General features: G+C 46.0%; 1 protein-coding gene across 6 annotated transcripts in view; it reads left to right on the forward strand.

Moving 5' to 3' along the window:
• WDR13 (WD repeat domain 13) overlaps positions 1–15,815 on the forward strand; it is a 32,690-nt gene that overhangs the window by 5,503 nt on the left and 11,372 nt on the right. For 3 of the 6 annotated variants that reach the window (XM_074205685.1, XM_074205686.1, XM_074205690.1), the window contains exon 1: positions 9,319–14,241. The gene's annotated coding sequence lies outside the window, so the exon portion shown is untranslated. Of the gene's footprint in view, positions 1–9,318; positions 14,242–15,815 lie in introns of those variants that run through there. The other 3 variants (XM_074205688.1, XM_074205687.1, XM_074205691.1) reach the window with 2 other exon arrangements.

The following is a 15,815-nucleotide window of genomic DNA, read 5'->3' on the forward strand; positions in this document are numbered from 1 at the left end:
GTGGAGGTGTGGCACAGGTGTTTATTTCCCCAAAAGCCCAAGCACAGGCATAGGCAGCATTCCCAAAAGTGATGGTAGTGACACAGGTAATTATTTCCCCCAAACCAAAATGGAGGCACAGGTGGGTATTCCCCAAAAGCCCAGGCGTAGGCACAGGCAGCATTCCCAAAGGTGGAGGTGGTGGCACAGGTGATTATTTCCCGAAAACCACAATGGAGGCACAGGTGGGTATTCCCCAAAAGCCCAGGCATAGGCACAGATGGCATTTCCCAAAAACCAAAACAGGCACAGGTGGGTATTCCTCAAAAGCCCAAATGGAGGCACAGGCAGTATTTCCCAAAAGTGGAGGTGGTGGCACAGGAGATTATTTCCCCAAAAGCCCAAGCATCGGCGGCATTCCCAAAAGTGGAAGTAGTGACACAGGTAATTATTTCCCCAAAACCAAAATGGAGGCAGAGGTGGGTATTCTCCCAAAGCCCAGGCGTAGGCACAGGTGGGTATTCCCCAAAAGCCCAAACGGAGGCACAGGCAGTATTTCCCAGAAGTCCAGATGGAGGCATGGGCAACATTCCCAAAAGTGGAGGTGGTGGCACAGGTGATTATTTCCTCAAAAGCACAGGCATAGGCAGCATTCCCAAAAGTGATGGTAGTGGAACAGGTAATTATTTCCCCAAAACCAAAATGGAGGCACAGGTGGGTATTCCCCAAAAGCCCAGGTGTAGGCACAGGCAGCATTCCCAAAGGTGGAGGTGGTGGCACAGGTGATTATTTCCCCAAAACCAAAATGGAGGCACAGGTGGGTATTCCCCAAAAGCCCAGGTGTAGGCACAGGCAGCATTCCCAAAGGTGGAGGTGGTGGCACAGGTATTTATTTCCCCAAAATCACAATGGAGGCATAGGAGGGTATTCTCTAAAAACCCAGGTGTAGGCACAGGTGGCATTTCCCAAAAGCCCAGGAGTAGGCACAGGTGGCATTTCCCAAAAGCTCAGGCATAGGCACAGGTGGGCATTCCCCAAAAGCCCAGGTGTAGGCACAGGCAGAATTCCCAAAGGTGGAGGTGGTGGCACAGTTGATTATTTCCTCAAAAGCCCAGGCATGGGCATAGGTGGCATTCCCAAAAGTGGAGGTGGTGGCACAGGTGATTATTTCCCTAAAACCACAATGGAGGCACGGGAGGGTATTCCCTAAAAGCCCAGCCCAGGTGTAGGCACAGGTGGGTATTCCCCAAAAACCAAAATGGAGGGTCAGACTTATTTTCCAAAAGTCCAGATGGAGGCACAGGTGACATTTCCCAAAAGCCAAGATGGTGGCACAGGTGGAATATTCCCAAAAGGCAATAGAGAAGCATAGGCCATATTCCCACAAAGACAGAGGTATAGGCTGCACCTCTTTAAAAGGTGATGTAAGCATAGGTGCTATTTCCCAAAAGAATTCAGAGATACAGGCTGTTTCTCTCCAAAGATGGGAGAGACTGAGGCTGTAATTGCCAAAATGGCTCCAGTTGGAAGTACAGATTTTATCTTCCTCAAAACAGAAAGGCTATAGCTCCCAAAAGATGTCTCCAGGGCATAATTCTCCAAAAGGAAACAGAGCCACAGGCTGAAACTCCCCCAAGATAGCTCCAGATATAAGAACAAGTTGCAATTCCAAAGGCCAAGTTGGTGACACAGGTGATAATTTTCCAAGTGCAATGTAGCAGCAGGTAGAAAATTCCCAACGGGTGATGCTTCCATGGATGGAAATTCCTAAAAGGAGATAGAGGCACAGATAGTGATTTTTTTGAAAAGAGAAAGTACATCTGCACCTTTCCATATGGAAAAATGCCCTTGTACTTTCCCTGGGGCAGAGGCCCAGGATGCATCTTTCTCCATGGGAAGATGTACAGCTTGTACCTTCTCAAAATGGGAGCTTCAGACTTTTGCCTTCTAAAAGGAGAATGGCATAGGTGGTAATTGCCCAAAGAGAAGGAGATCCTCGCTTTTTTTATTTCCCTCACCGTCCTGACCCCTCCTTCACCCCCCAAAGTTGAGTCCAGATACAGGCAAAGGAAGATGGTGGCATAGGCAGTAATACCCAAAAGGCCATGCAGGCATAGATGGTAATTCCCAGAAGGTAGCTCCAGGTTCAAGCAACAACTTTTATCTCCACATAATGGTGCAGGCATTTCCCAAATGGAAAATGGCTCTGACTAGAGCTTCCAAAAGTTGGCTCCGGATGAAGGCAGACTTCTAGTTTCCAAATTCCAAACCAAGATGGAGGCAGAAGTGGAAATCTCCAAAAGCAAAAATGGACATACAGGCAATAATTCCCAGAATGTCAGAGGTACAAAAGGAGACAAAAGCATGGAGATTGAATTCCAAAACTGAAAACTTGGAGACACAAATGGGCAATTCCATCAAAAAAATGGAGGCATGGATAGGTGATTTTTCAAAATGAAGTGAAAACACTCATGGTATTTCCCCAAATAAAAGATGGAGTTATGGGTGATGATTTTCCAATTGACGTAGAGGCACCCGTGGCAATTTCCCAAATGAAAAAAGGCTCTGACGAGAACTCCCAAAAATTGGTTCCAGGTGAGGGCAGATTTTTAATTTCCAAATTTTAGTGTTACAGGCTGTAGTTCCCCCAAAATGACTCCAGATGGAGACTCTGGTCATAGAGATTTCTTTGCATCAGCCACCGGCTGTAATTCCCAGAAGGTGGTACAGGTACAGGTGCTTAATTCCCAAAAAGATCTCCAGATGCTGGAAGCTCCAGACGGAGACTCAGGCCATAAACCTCTCTGCCCTCAATGGCAACAGGAAGCCCAACTGCAGCTCCCCTCCCCCAAGGACCAATACCCGGGCTGTAGCTCCCCAAAGATAGCTCCATATGAGGACTTCCAAAAAACAATGAAGATATAGGTGGTAATTCCCCAAAAGCCATGCAGGTACAGGTGATAATTCCCAAAAGATGGCTCCAGGGTCTAGAGGCTAGCTCTCCATATGACTCCAGATGGAGATACAGGTTATATACCTCCCTTCCCCCAAAAAGCAACAAAGATTCCCCTCTCTCCAAGGACCAACAGACAGGCTAGAACTCCTCTGAAAAGATGGAAGCACAGGCTGTAACTCCCCAAAGATGGTTCCAGATGCAGACATAGGTTGTTAATTCCCAGAAGGCAACAGACATACAGCCTATCTCTTCATAATGGGAAACACAGGTTGTATCTCCCCACAGACCAAGGCAAAATAAGAAATTCCCAGGTCACAGAGGCATGGGCGGTAATTTCTAAAGAGAGACAGAAACATGGAGATTGATTGATTCCAAGAACAAAACTGGAGGTACAAATAGGTGATTTCCCCAAATAAAAAGTGGAGGCATGGATAGGTGGTTTTCAAAATGAGGTACCAGCACAAATGGTAATTCCTCAAATGGAGTGGCAGCACAAAGGAGTATACTCTCCCAAGTGAAAAGATGGAGTCATGGGTAGTGATTTCACAATTGAGGTGGTGGCACATGTGACCATTTCCCAAATGAAAAATGGCTCTGATTAGAACTCCCAAAAGCTGGCTCCAGGTGAAGGCAGGCTTTTAATTTCCAAATTCTGGAGGTACAGACTGTAACTCCCCAAAGATGGATCCAGATGGAGACCCAGCTCATAGAGATTTTCTTGCCCTCAAAGGCCACACAGGCTTAGACCATAGCTCCCCTCCCCCCAAGGATCAATAGACTGTTACTCCCCTCTTAAAAATGGAGGCACAGGCTGTAACTTCCTCCAAAATAGCTCCAGATCCAGGTGATAATTCCCAAAAGGAGGTGTTAACTTCCAAAGGAATTAGCACAGGGGGTAATTCCCAGGTGATTCAGGTACAAGAGGTAATTTCCAGGAGACAGTGGTATAACATGGTTAATTCTCTTAAGGCAGCCAGAGAAGAGCCTGGATCTTCACATAATGGGAGGCACAAGCTGGAGCTCCCCCCAAATCAAGATGGAGGGACAGGTAATTTCTAAAAAAACAACATAAAGGCAAAGATGAAAATTTCCAAAGGATGTATAGGCACAGGTACTAATTCCGAGAAGGTCATTGAAGCAGAGGCCATAATTTCCAAAAGGAGACAAAAGTGTGGAGTTTGATTCCAAAAATGAAAAACTGAGGTATGGATAGGTGATTTTCAAAATGCAGCAAAAACACACATGGTACTTACCCAAATGAAAAGATGGGAGTCATGGGTGGTGATTTCCCAACTGAAGTGGAAGCACATGTGGCAATTTCCAAGATGAAAAAATGGCTTTGACTAGAGCTCCCAAAAGCTAATTCCAGGTGAGGGCAAGCTCTCTAATTTCCAAATGGGCTAGAAGCACAGGCTATATAGCTCTCCAAAGATGACTCCAGATGGAGATCCAGGCCATAGAAATTTCCTTGCCCCCAAAGGCCACAGAGGCTCAAATTGTAACCCCCCCCCCCCAAGGACCAATGCCCAGACTGTAATTCCCTCTGAAAAGATGGAGACACAGGCTGAAAGCTCTCCAAAGATGACTCCAAATGTTGAGACATGATAATTCCCAAAAGGAGGTAGTAGAGGCATAGGGCTCCCCAAATATGACTCCAGACAGAAACCCAGACTAAAATAGGTTTACTTTCCCTCAATAGCAAAAGAGACCCAAGTATAGCTCCCATTCCCACCAAGGACCAATATATAGACTGCAATTCCCTTTAAAAAATGGAGGCACAGGCTGGAACTTCCCAAAGATGGCTCCAGATGCAAGCATAGGTGGTAATTTCCAAAAGGCAATGCAAGCACAGGTAGTAATTCCCAAAAGGTGGCTCCAGATATAGGCACAGGGGATTATTTCTCTAATGGAGACAGAAGCATGGAGATTGATTTCCCAAATTCGAAATGGAGGTATGAATAGATGATTCCCACAGTAAGATTAGAGGCACAAATGGTAATGCCCCAAATGTAGTGGCAGCACACAGAAGTGTACTTCTCCAGATGAAAAGAGGGGAGTCATGGGCAGGGATTCCTCAAATGAAGTGGGGGAACATGTGGCCATTTCCCAAATGGAAAATGGCTCTGACTAGAGCTTCCAAAAGATGGGTCCAGATGAAGGCAGACTTCTAATTTCCAAATTCTAGAGATCCAAGCCATAGAGATTTCCTTGCCCCAAAGGCCACAGAGGCTCAGATTATAACCTTCCCCCCAAGGACTAATGCACAGACTGTAATTCCCTCTGAAAAGGTGGAGACACAGGCTGAAGCTCCCCAGAGGTGACTCCAAATGTTGATATGTGATAATTCCCAAAGGAGGTAGTAGTTTCCAAAGGTATCTCCATCTGCTAGAGGCACAGGTTGAAACTCCCCAAATATGACTCTGGATAGATAACCCAACTAAATAGGTTTTCTTGCCATCAATAGCAACAGAGGCCAAAACTATAGATCCCTTTTCCCCCCAAGGACCATACAGACTGCAATTCCCTTTTAAAAATGGGAGACATAGGCTCGAACTTCTGAAAGATGGCTGCAGATGCAAGCACAGGTGGTAATTCTCAAAAGGAGACAGAAGTATGGAGATTGATTCCCCAAATTCGAGATGGAGATATGGATAGATGATTCCAACAGTCAAGTTACAGGCACAAATGGTAATACCCCAAATGGAGTGGCAGCATGCAGAAGTATACTTCTCCAAATGAAAAGAGGGAAGTCATGGGCAGGGATTCCTCAAATGAAGTGGGGGCACATGTGGCCATTTCCCAAATGGAAAATGGCTCTGACTAGAGCTTCCAAAAAGTTGACTCCAGATGAAGGCAGACTTCTAATTTCCAAATTCTAGAGGCCCAGGCTGTAACTCCCCAAAGATGGTTCCAGATGGAAACCCAGGCCATAGAGATTTCCTTGCCCCAAAGGTCGCAGGGGCTCAGATTGTAACCCTCCCCCCAAGAACCAATGCACACACTATTAATTCTCTCTGAAAAGATGGAGACACAGGCTGAAGCTCCTCAAAGATGACTTGAGATGCAGGTACAGGTGATGATTCCCAAAAGGAGATGGCAACACAGGTAAGAATTCCCCCCAAAAACTAGGCAGGCCCAAGTGTCAATTCCCAGCAGGCAATACAGGCACCACTCCAGATGTAGGCACAGAAGGTAATTTCCAAAAAGGAGACAGAAATGTGGGCAATGCTATCTCCAAATAAAAGATGGAGGCATGGAGATGTAAGTCTCTAAATGAGAAGGCACAAATAGTAATTCCTCAAATGAGGTGTAGGCACTAGCAGTGTATACTTCTCCAAACATAAAATGCAATGACCAGTGGTTAATTTCCCTAAATTAAAAGATGGAATCATGGGCAGGGATTCCCCAAATTTAGTGGAAGCACATGTGATGCCTTCAAATGAAAGCTAACTAGATGAAGGCAAGCTCTGAGTTCCAGATGCTAGAGGCTCTAGGCTGCCAAAGATGGCTCCTGTTGGAGAGCCAGGCCATAAATTTTCCTGCCTTCAGGAGAGGCCTGACTGTGACTCTTCCCTCCCCAGGCTAAAAGGAACAGGGGGAGATACATTAGAATTTTCCAATTAACCCCAGAAAGGAGCCAATCTTTCAAACAAAAGATGGGTCCAGATGGAGGGGAGGACCATACCTTTTGAAACATGGGGACAGAAGAATCCAGCAGGTGGCAAGATGCTGCACATTTGGCCAGCTGGCTTTCAGGGCAGGGAGATGGGCTGTTTTCAGAAACTGGCTACCCTAGGGGGTCCCCTGCCAGGGTCACTCTTTGAGGTTGTAGTGTGCCATTTTTGTTTGGTGGCTGGTTCCTTGTTTGGTTGTACTGCCAGCTGGACCCAGGATTTCTTTTGCTTTTTTAACTGTTAACTCTATAATTGTAAGAAAGAGAAGATCAACAGTATAATCCCAGAGGGTCCTGTGGCTTCAGTCCAGTGATGCTGCATCTAGTGCCATAAGGCACCAAGCCAGCTTCCCTGGACTTTTCAATTTGGGGGCTTGAGTTTGCTCTCTCACCTCCTAGGTTGGTGGTCTCTTCCACTCTGAAAAGAGAAATGACCTCTGGCCCTCCTGCCTTTAATTTTCTAAGGACCTGTACAAGAAACATAAGAGGGTAGTTTGGAATGTCTTTTGTATTCACCTCAGTGTCTTTTCTGGACTAAAAATTGCCATTGTAGAGTAATCCCACTGTGTGCCTGTTTGAAGGAATAAAAATGGATTGTGGGGTCAGTTTTCTGGGGCCTTGGTTTTTTCACTTATTTCAAGTTCAGACACCTTTGAGTCAGCTTGGCATTTTTATGGGAGGTGTGGTCAATTGCCGTTTGTACAGTTCTTCCTAGCTATATCTGCACCTAGGGGTCCTTTTCTTTTAATGCAGAGTAATATTTTGTTGCCTGTGTGGCTTAATTGGTAAGCACTGGGCATCCTGGGCTACTTCTAAGTGATAGGCAGGTCTGGGTACTTTTGTCTTTGGGCTCCAAGCTACCCACTAGGGTCTGACTTTCCTGGTAGAATTGTAAAGTGAAATGTAGAATGGACAGGCCATTTTAGAACTGCACCTACAGTGCATTCGTGTGTCTATAATGTTATTGGGCCTTCATTCTTTTCCAGTTGGAAAGTTTTCTTGGCATGGGTTTCCTGTAGGTGCCTATTTAACTTCTGTAATTCTTCCTTTAGAGTGGGCTCAGAATTCTTTGGTCTGCGATGACTTGGGCTGAGTTAAGTCATCGTGAAGACAGTGGTGGAGTGGCTAGGTGGCCCAGTGGATAAAGCACCAGCCCTGGAGTCAGGAGTACCTGGTTTCAAATCCGGTCTCAGATACCTAGCTGTGTGGCCTTGGGCAAGCCACTTAACCCCATTTGCCTTGCAAAAACCTAAAAAAAAAATAAAGTTGTGAAGACGGTGGTTAAACACTTCCAACGTGAGGGGTAGAAGGTTGGAAGCCACTGCTGTCTGTGTCTAATGTCTCCCGGGGGTGCGCAGCCTTCTGCGCTAGGTGGGCTTCGGAGTGTGAGTTTGATTCCTGTACAGAAGGCAAAGAAATCCCCAGCAGAGTTGGAGAATTTTGGTGCATGTGCTTGATCCTGTCTGTCCCCAGGTGCTCCCCCAGTTCTTCCTCTGCCACCCCTGGTTCCCAGCCCAGTGCCAAAGGTGAAACTTGCTGAAATCAAGATGAAGCCAATTCCCAGGGTGGTGACGGGCCTGGGAATCTAGGCGCCACCTCCATATTTTGGCTACTATTCCTTGCCTGTGGCTTCACCACTACGGACCAGGCTCGCTTCCTCTGCACTTCGGGGGAACTTACCGTCTGAGGAGGCCTTGTGGGGATGCGGAGCCGGGAGCTGGGAGCCGGGAGCCAGGGCCTTGCTTTTGGGAAGGCGGGGGAGAGAAGCGAGCAGCAAAGAGGCAGGGAGGGGGAAGGGAGCTGGCTCAGGGCCCGCCCATGGAGGCGGGCGCATGGGGGGGGGGGGTGAGGCAGAAGGGCATGCGCAGCAAATGCCTGCTCCTCTGCGATCCGCCAGGAGGGGCGGCAGCAGTCCACGGCGCCATCGATGCAGTTGTTTTCTCATAGAGCGATCTGGCTCTTGCCCGGCCGGCGCCATTTTAGGGTGTTGTCCGCCTGCTCGGCCGAGCACCTACCGCTTCCGAACTTCGGCCGGCCGGGCCCGGGAAATGCTCTGCTTGACCAGCTGGGGTTAGTCCCCCTCTCCCCCCAGCTCTTCCCCCTTCCCGTCGGCCATGGCGCCCCCCTCCCCCGCCCTGCCAGTCTTTTTTCGCCCCCCCATCCGGTGGCCCCCGCCCTTGGCCGTCTCCTTACCTGGCTGCCTCGGCACCGGACGGGCTGAATTCCCGGCCGCCGGAGGATGACCCGGCGATCAGCGATCCCCAGCCAGGCTGGCTGCTGTGGACCCCACGATCCAGACGAAGCAGGTGCTCGGGAGGCGGTGTGGGGGGGGGCGGCCTCCGACGGCCGAATGGTGGAGCTTAGGCGGCGGCGGATCCTTGGCGGCGGCGGCGGCGGATCGGCGGCGGCTCCCAGAGCCACTGATGCCGTCAGATGCTTAACCGCTGCCGTGGAGGCCCAGGGAGCGGATCTTAAGGATGGGGGGGGCGCAAAGCCTGGGCCGCATGGCAGAACGGTGCAGCTCACCTCTCGAGCCAGCAGCCTCGCAGACAGCCCGAGCAGAAGTGACGTGTGACGTGGCGGCCCGGGGCGGACCGACTGGCCATGCGCAGTGCCAGGTGCCAGACTGCCGCGGCTGCCGTCCCCTCCCCCTCCCGCTGGGGCCAGCAGGGGCCAGTGCCCGTGTGCTGATGGGCCAGCCGCCGGCTCGCTGGGTCTGATGTGCAGCGCTAGTCTCCGTTTCTTTTTCAAACGTTCATGAAGTCTGCTTCAAAGCTGACTGGCTGCACACGTGCTACAGGCAGGCTCTCCCCGGCGCATGCTGCTCTTTGGAAGAACCGAGGTTGAAATCAGGCTCCCAAGGATCCAAGCATGGAAAGGAGAAAAGCAAAGGTAGCCACACTCAAGCTAGCACAATGTTCCCAGCCCGGGCAGCCGAAAAAAAGATCATTAAAGTCAAGGCGGGCCTTCCAGGGGCCAAACAGCAGCGAAGAAAAAAGCCAGCCAAACATTGCAAGGAGCTGAGCTCCCAGTCTAATAGGGAGACGATAGGCAAATGACCCCTTGGAGCCAACCTAGATGGATGGGATAAACGATCCAGATGCTGACCTGAATGGAATTGGAAGTGTCTGGGTGCTACTGACGGACTGGGGGTGAGTAAGCAAAAAATAGCAGAGACTTTGAATCACCAGAAGCTTTTCTTTTATGCTCCTTGAGGTGCTAGGAAGCCACCAGGGGAACAGCCAAAGAGCAGTTTGCCAGCTGAGAAAAGCACAGATTGAAATCAGAAATTGAAATAGGAGAGAAGAAAAGTTTACCAGGCTAGCTGCAGCAATCAGTCATGGGGCAGAAGACCATGAAGAAGCAAGGATGATACTTGACTGCAAACAGGAAACTTTTGGGGAATAGAGTTCATTCAGCTTTAGAAACATTGATTCTAAGAGGTCTCCTGCAGCCAGTTCAAGATGTCCAGTAAGCACATAGAGATTAGCCTGACAAGTTAGGCAGATTGAAATGGGATGCAAGGAATGATGGGCAGTACCAAGGAGATAGGAGGTCTTCTGCCTCCTACATATCCCACTGGTCCAAGAAATTTAACATGTGCAAAACAACTCAAACTTTCCCTTTGCCAACCTGCCTCATTTCTGTGGATGCTGCCGTACATCTACTCACCTGTATGAATACCTCTTCTTTACCTCCCCCTACTTCTTATCTTTGGCTAAGTCCTATCTAACCAAAGCATCTCTTTTAGCAGCCCACTTCTTTTTTTTTTGCAAGGCAAATGGGGTTAAGTGGCTTGCCCAAGGCCACACAGCTAGGTAATTATTAAGTGTCTGAGACCAGATTTGAACCCAGGTACTCCTGACTTCCTGACTCCAGGGCTGGTGCTTTATCCACTGTGCCACCTAGCCGCCCTAGTTCAAACCCTCATCACTTTAGAAACACACTCCCCCACACCAGAAGTGCACCATGAATACTTTCTTTTTTTCCATGCTCTGGCAGCACTCAAAGCCAAATTACTCTTCCCTGAGGTGTGATATCTTGTCCATACTGACATAAAACACCCTGGACTAGCAGTGTGATAACATTATGGACCACTTCACCCAAGGAGTTCATGCTTTGTTACCCCACCATAGTCAGGTACTTTGCTGGGGGCCTTTCTGACTACTCTGGACTATTGAAGACTTACTGGCTGTTGGCCTTTTTGTAACTCTTACCTTTTACTCATTCACTGTGATCAAACCCTTTGTCCCATCCAAACACAGGCACCCAGTGCTCAATCCAGTCCAATTCTTCATACACACCAATACCATGGCCCACCTGGATCTGGACAATAAAGAACCCAGAAAAACCTATCAGTCTGATTTCTTCAAACAAAGGAAGTCTTTGTCTACCAAAGTAGCATTTGCTGAAAGCTGTCTTCTACTTGGATTTGTTGCTAGTTTTTTTTTTATTTCAGTTGTACAATTTTTGCTTCAATCTTACATCCCTCTCCCACCCCCCCAGAAGGCAATTTGCCAGTCTTTTATATTGTTTCCATAATATACATTGATCCAAATTAAATGTGATGAGACAGAAATCATATCCTTAAAGGAAGAAACAAAAACTATAACAGATAAGATCAGACAATAAGATAGCAGTTTTTTTTTTTTCTAAATTAAATGCAGTACTCCTTGAACTTTGTTCAAACTCCATGGCTCTTTCTCTGGATACAGATGATATTCTCCATCACAGACAACCCAAAATTGTCCCTGATTGTTGCACTGATAGAATGAGTGACTCCATCAAGGTTGATCATCACCCCTATGTTGCTGTTAGGGTGTATAGTGTTTTTCTGGTTCTGCTCATCTCACTCAGCATCATTTCGTGCAAATCCCTCCAGGCTTCCCTGAATTCCCATCCCTCCTGGTTTCTAATAGAACAAGAGTGTTCCATGACATACATAGACCACAGTTTGCTAAGCCATTCCCCAATTGAAGGACATTCATTTGATTTCCAATTCTTTGCCACCCCAAACAGGGCTGCTGGCATATTTTTTGTACAAGTGATGTTTTTTACCCTTTTCATCATCTCTTCAGGGAATAGACCCAGTTAGTGGTATTGCTGGATGAAAGGGTATGTTCATTTTTGTTGCTCTTTGGGCATAGTTCCAAATTTCTTTCCAGAAAGGTTTGATGAGTTCACAGCTCCACCAACAGTATAATAGTGTCCCAGATTTCCCACAACCCTTCCAACAATGATCATTATCCTTTCTGGTCATATTGGCCAGTCTGAGATATGTGAGGTGGTACCTCAGAGATGCTTTAATTTGTATTTCTCTAATAAGTAATGATTTAGAGCAATTTTTATTATGACTATGGAGTGCTTTGATTTCCTCATCTGTAAATTGCCTTTGCATATCCTTTGGCCATTTGTCAACTGAGGTGTTGGTACTTTTGAAATAACTCTTCATCCAAGATGATTTAGAAAATATGGAGGCCAATGGGACATTTAGGAGGAATAGGTATAGATCACATGCTCTGCCTACAATGATTATATAGTGCCATCTCCATGGGGATGGGATGGGATGGGGGGGAAACCGCTTGAACCGGTTCTTGTTCGCTGTCCACTTTCTAAGTGTCCTAGACTGTTCTGATTGCCCAAGAAGATTTTTGAGGTGGAATAATCACCTGCTGCCACTGTCTGCTGCTTTGTTTCAAGGACACTTGGCTGGAAATCCAGAACTTCTACAGGAATGTGAGTTGGAAAAGTCCCTTAAGCCATTTGCCTCTAATTTGATCTCTCCCCCTCCAGTCTCTCACCCTTCTTTAAGCCAATCATCACACAACAGTCAAAGTCAGATTTTTAATTTCCAGGTTTGACCATGTTATTCTCCTACTCACAGGCCTTTAATGGCTCTCCATTGCCTATATTAGCCTGACTCAACATCACCAAGCAGAAGGTACCACACACTGAGGGCCTCTCTCAAGCTAAACTGCCAAGCATTCCAACATTACTACACAGAAAGCAACTATAGTGGATTGGACACATTGTTAAAATGTCAGACATACACTTAACAAAAAAACTATTTTATGGAGAACTCACACAGGGCAGGCACTCGAGACATCCCAAAGGTCTCATTGAAGAACTTTAGAATGGGTTGTATAGCACAGGAGACCCTGGCACAGGACCACGCAGCATGGTGTGCCCTCATCAGCGAGGGGGCTAAGCTCTATAAGCAAAGCAGCTCAAAGGAAACATGACATCCATAAGTTTAGAGGGCCTACCGGAGGTGTTCATATGGACTACTCATGCCCAAACTGTCATAGAGCATTGCAAGCTTCTATCGATCACAACAGCCACAATTGGACTGTCATTTTTCTCAAACACAGTGATGTCATTTTCGTCTTCTTTGATAACAAAGGACAAGAACCAACCAACAATATTAGCATGACCATGAAGACTTGTCCCATCCACATTTTTAGCCTGATTTCATATTATTTCCTGTCAGAAATCTTTATTCCAGTCAAAATGGAAAACCTTTTTTCTGGACAATACTGAATTAGTTACCTCTTCTATGCATTCACATATGCCATTATCCCATATTTGTAAGGTTATCATTTATCTCTGGCTCTCTGAAATCTTTCTTTTCTTTTAAGATTTTACCTGGTTGCTAGTTACTCTGAAAAGTCTTTCCTGATATCAGTTGTTTACAAGAACTCCCTGCTTGGTTTTCCTCTTACTTTAAATGTCTAGCCGCCACCACCACCCCCCCCCCAGCCCAATATAATGAAGGCTTTTTGAGGGCAGGGACCCTTTCTTCTTAGTCTTGTGTCTTCGGTTTCCAGCACAGAGTGAGCACTTAATAAATGCTTATTGAATTGGTAAGTTTGTTTACTTTACACAAGAGCGAATTTAGGTCTCGATGTGCCAGGATTCAGAATCATAGAGCCTGGGGATGACCAGGCAAGGTACTTGTTTAAGCTTTGAGAAGCCTGTGAGCCAGGATGGTGGAAGGAAGGAAGACCCCTGCTTCTGACTAGCAGGAAAGGTTGCATGATCGGGAGATCTTAGCAAAGAATGGGATTCTACGTAAGGTCCTTTGGGCCAAATAGCTTTTGTGTCCATGTGTTACAGGAGTGAGAAGCCCCTTGTCCTTGCTTCTCAGAGGGGGCTGTAGGAGAGTTGAATTGTGGCCTCCCTAGGTTTGTCTTTCTTTAGTTCTTAGTTGATAGTTTAGTTCTTTCATTGCATGTTTAATTTCAGTCTCTGAGGTTGTGATGGAGTTAAGAGCTTTCCTTTTTGTCCTAATAATTTGGTTAATGTACGTTTTTGTGAGTAATCATCCATTTCCTTTAAGTTCTCAATTTTGTGATCATCAAATTGTGTTAGAATAGATACTGATGCTATCATTTTCTTTCTTTAGTGAATTCACCTTTTTCATTTTGTTTTCTAGGTACAGGACAGCTGTTCATCTTGTCTACTACAAAAAGGACACTTTGAACACTACAGAAATTGTAAGCATGTATTGATCAAGGCTTGGTATGTGAAATTAACTGATAATCTCTATCATACCTCCTTGGAAGGTTAAGACAGCAAATAAGAAAAGAAGAAAAACTGCCATTTTCCCTACCACCTGGACACAAGGTAGCTGGTAAGTCTGCCCCAAAACATCCTTATTAGTGCTGCTCAGGGAAAGAACCCTAAAGGGGCAAAGAAGATACCGGCAGCAGGCTGGGGAGGGAGGAGCACTCCCCACCAAACCCAAAGGCACCCATTTTGAAGAGAGTCAAGTAGGAAGCAACTACTCGGTGCCAGTTCTAGGGATAGACAGAAAAGCAAAAGACAGAGTCCCTTTCTTCAAGGAGCTCCCACTCTATTAGGAGAAACTACATGCAAACTCTAGGTCCATACAAGATGTATACAAAGAAAGAAAAGACCAAGACCTGAGCTGTGGAGATTTGAAGGATGTAGACCTTAGAGACAGAGCATGGAGTCACATGATCCTAGGCTGTGTAGTAGGGGGAAAGGTAGAAATATTCAGACTATGAAATGCCTTGAATGCCAAACAAAGGAATTTCTGTTTGATCCTCAAAGTCATACAATATTCATTTAGGTGGATGGATAGGCTAAGATACAGCTGAGTGGAGTGGGGAAAGACTAGCAGGAAGACCAATTGAGTGGCTATTGTAATCACCTGAGAGGTGATAAGAGCCTTGGAGGGGAGTGTGTGACTATGTCAGAAGGGAAAAAGAGTACATATAGGAGAGATTTTGTGAAGATAGAATCAACTTTGACAGCAAATTGGCTTTTGGGGGAAAGGGATGAATGAAAATGAGTTGAAGATGACCACTAGGTTCTGAGTCTCGGGGGTTGGGAGGATAGTGCTGTTCTCAACAGTTCTTGAAGGTAGAAGGAGGGACTGAACTTTGAAAGGAAGGTTGAAGAGTTCCATTTGAGATGCTTAGGGGACATCCAGTTCAAGAGGTTCAAGAAGCAACTAGAGATGTACTAGATAGTGTTCATTTTTAAAATTTGGATCATTTTCTTTTTTTTTCTTCCACTTAATATTTTACTTTTTTCCAATTACATGTTAGAGTAGTTTTCAAAAATATTCATTTTTGTAAGATTTTGAGTTCCAAATTTTTCTAGCTCCCTTCCCTCCCCCTTCTCCAAGACAGCAAGTAATCTGATATAGGTAATATATATACAATCATGTTAAACATATTCCCATATTAGTCATATTGTGAAAGAAGAATCAGATCCGAAAAAAGGGGAAAAAACACAAGAAATAAAAAAAAAACAAGGTTTTTTAACTGAAAATAGTATACTTTGATCTTTATTTAGTCTCCATAGTTCTTTCACTGGGTGTGGAAAAGCAGTTTCCCTCACAAGTCTTTTGGGGTGATTATCTTGGATCATTGTCTTGCTGAGAATAGCTAAGTCATTCATAGTTGATTGTTGTTACAATGTTTCTGTTACCATGTACAATGTTCTGCGGGTTCTGTACACTTCACTCAAGCATCAGTTCATGTCTTTCCAGGCTCTCTGTAGTCCACCCACTCATCATTTCTTACAGAAAAATAATATTCCATTACATTCATAGACCACAATTTCTTCAGCCATTCCCCAATTGACAGGTATTCTCTCAATTTCCAATTATTTGCCACAACAAAAAGAGCTGCTATAAACATTTTTGTACATGTAGGTTCTTTCCTTTTTTTATGA

Source organism: Macrotis lagotis, chromosome X (genome assembly GCF_037893015.1).
Source record: "Macrotis lagotis isolate mMagLag1 chromosome X, bilby.v1.9.chrom.fasta, whole genome shotgun sequence".
NCBI lineage: Eukaryota > Metazoa > Chordata > Mammalia > Peramelemorphia > Peramelidae > Macrotis > Macrotis lagotis.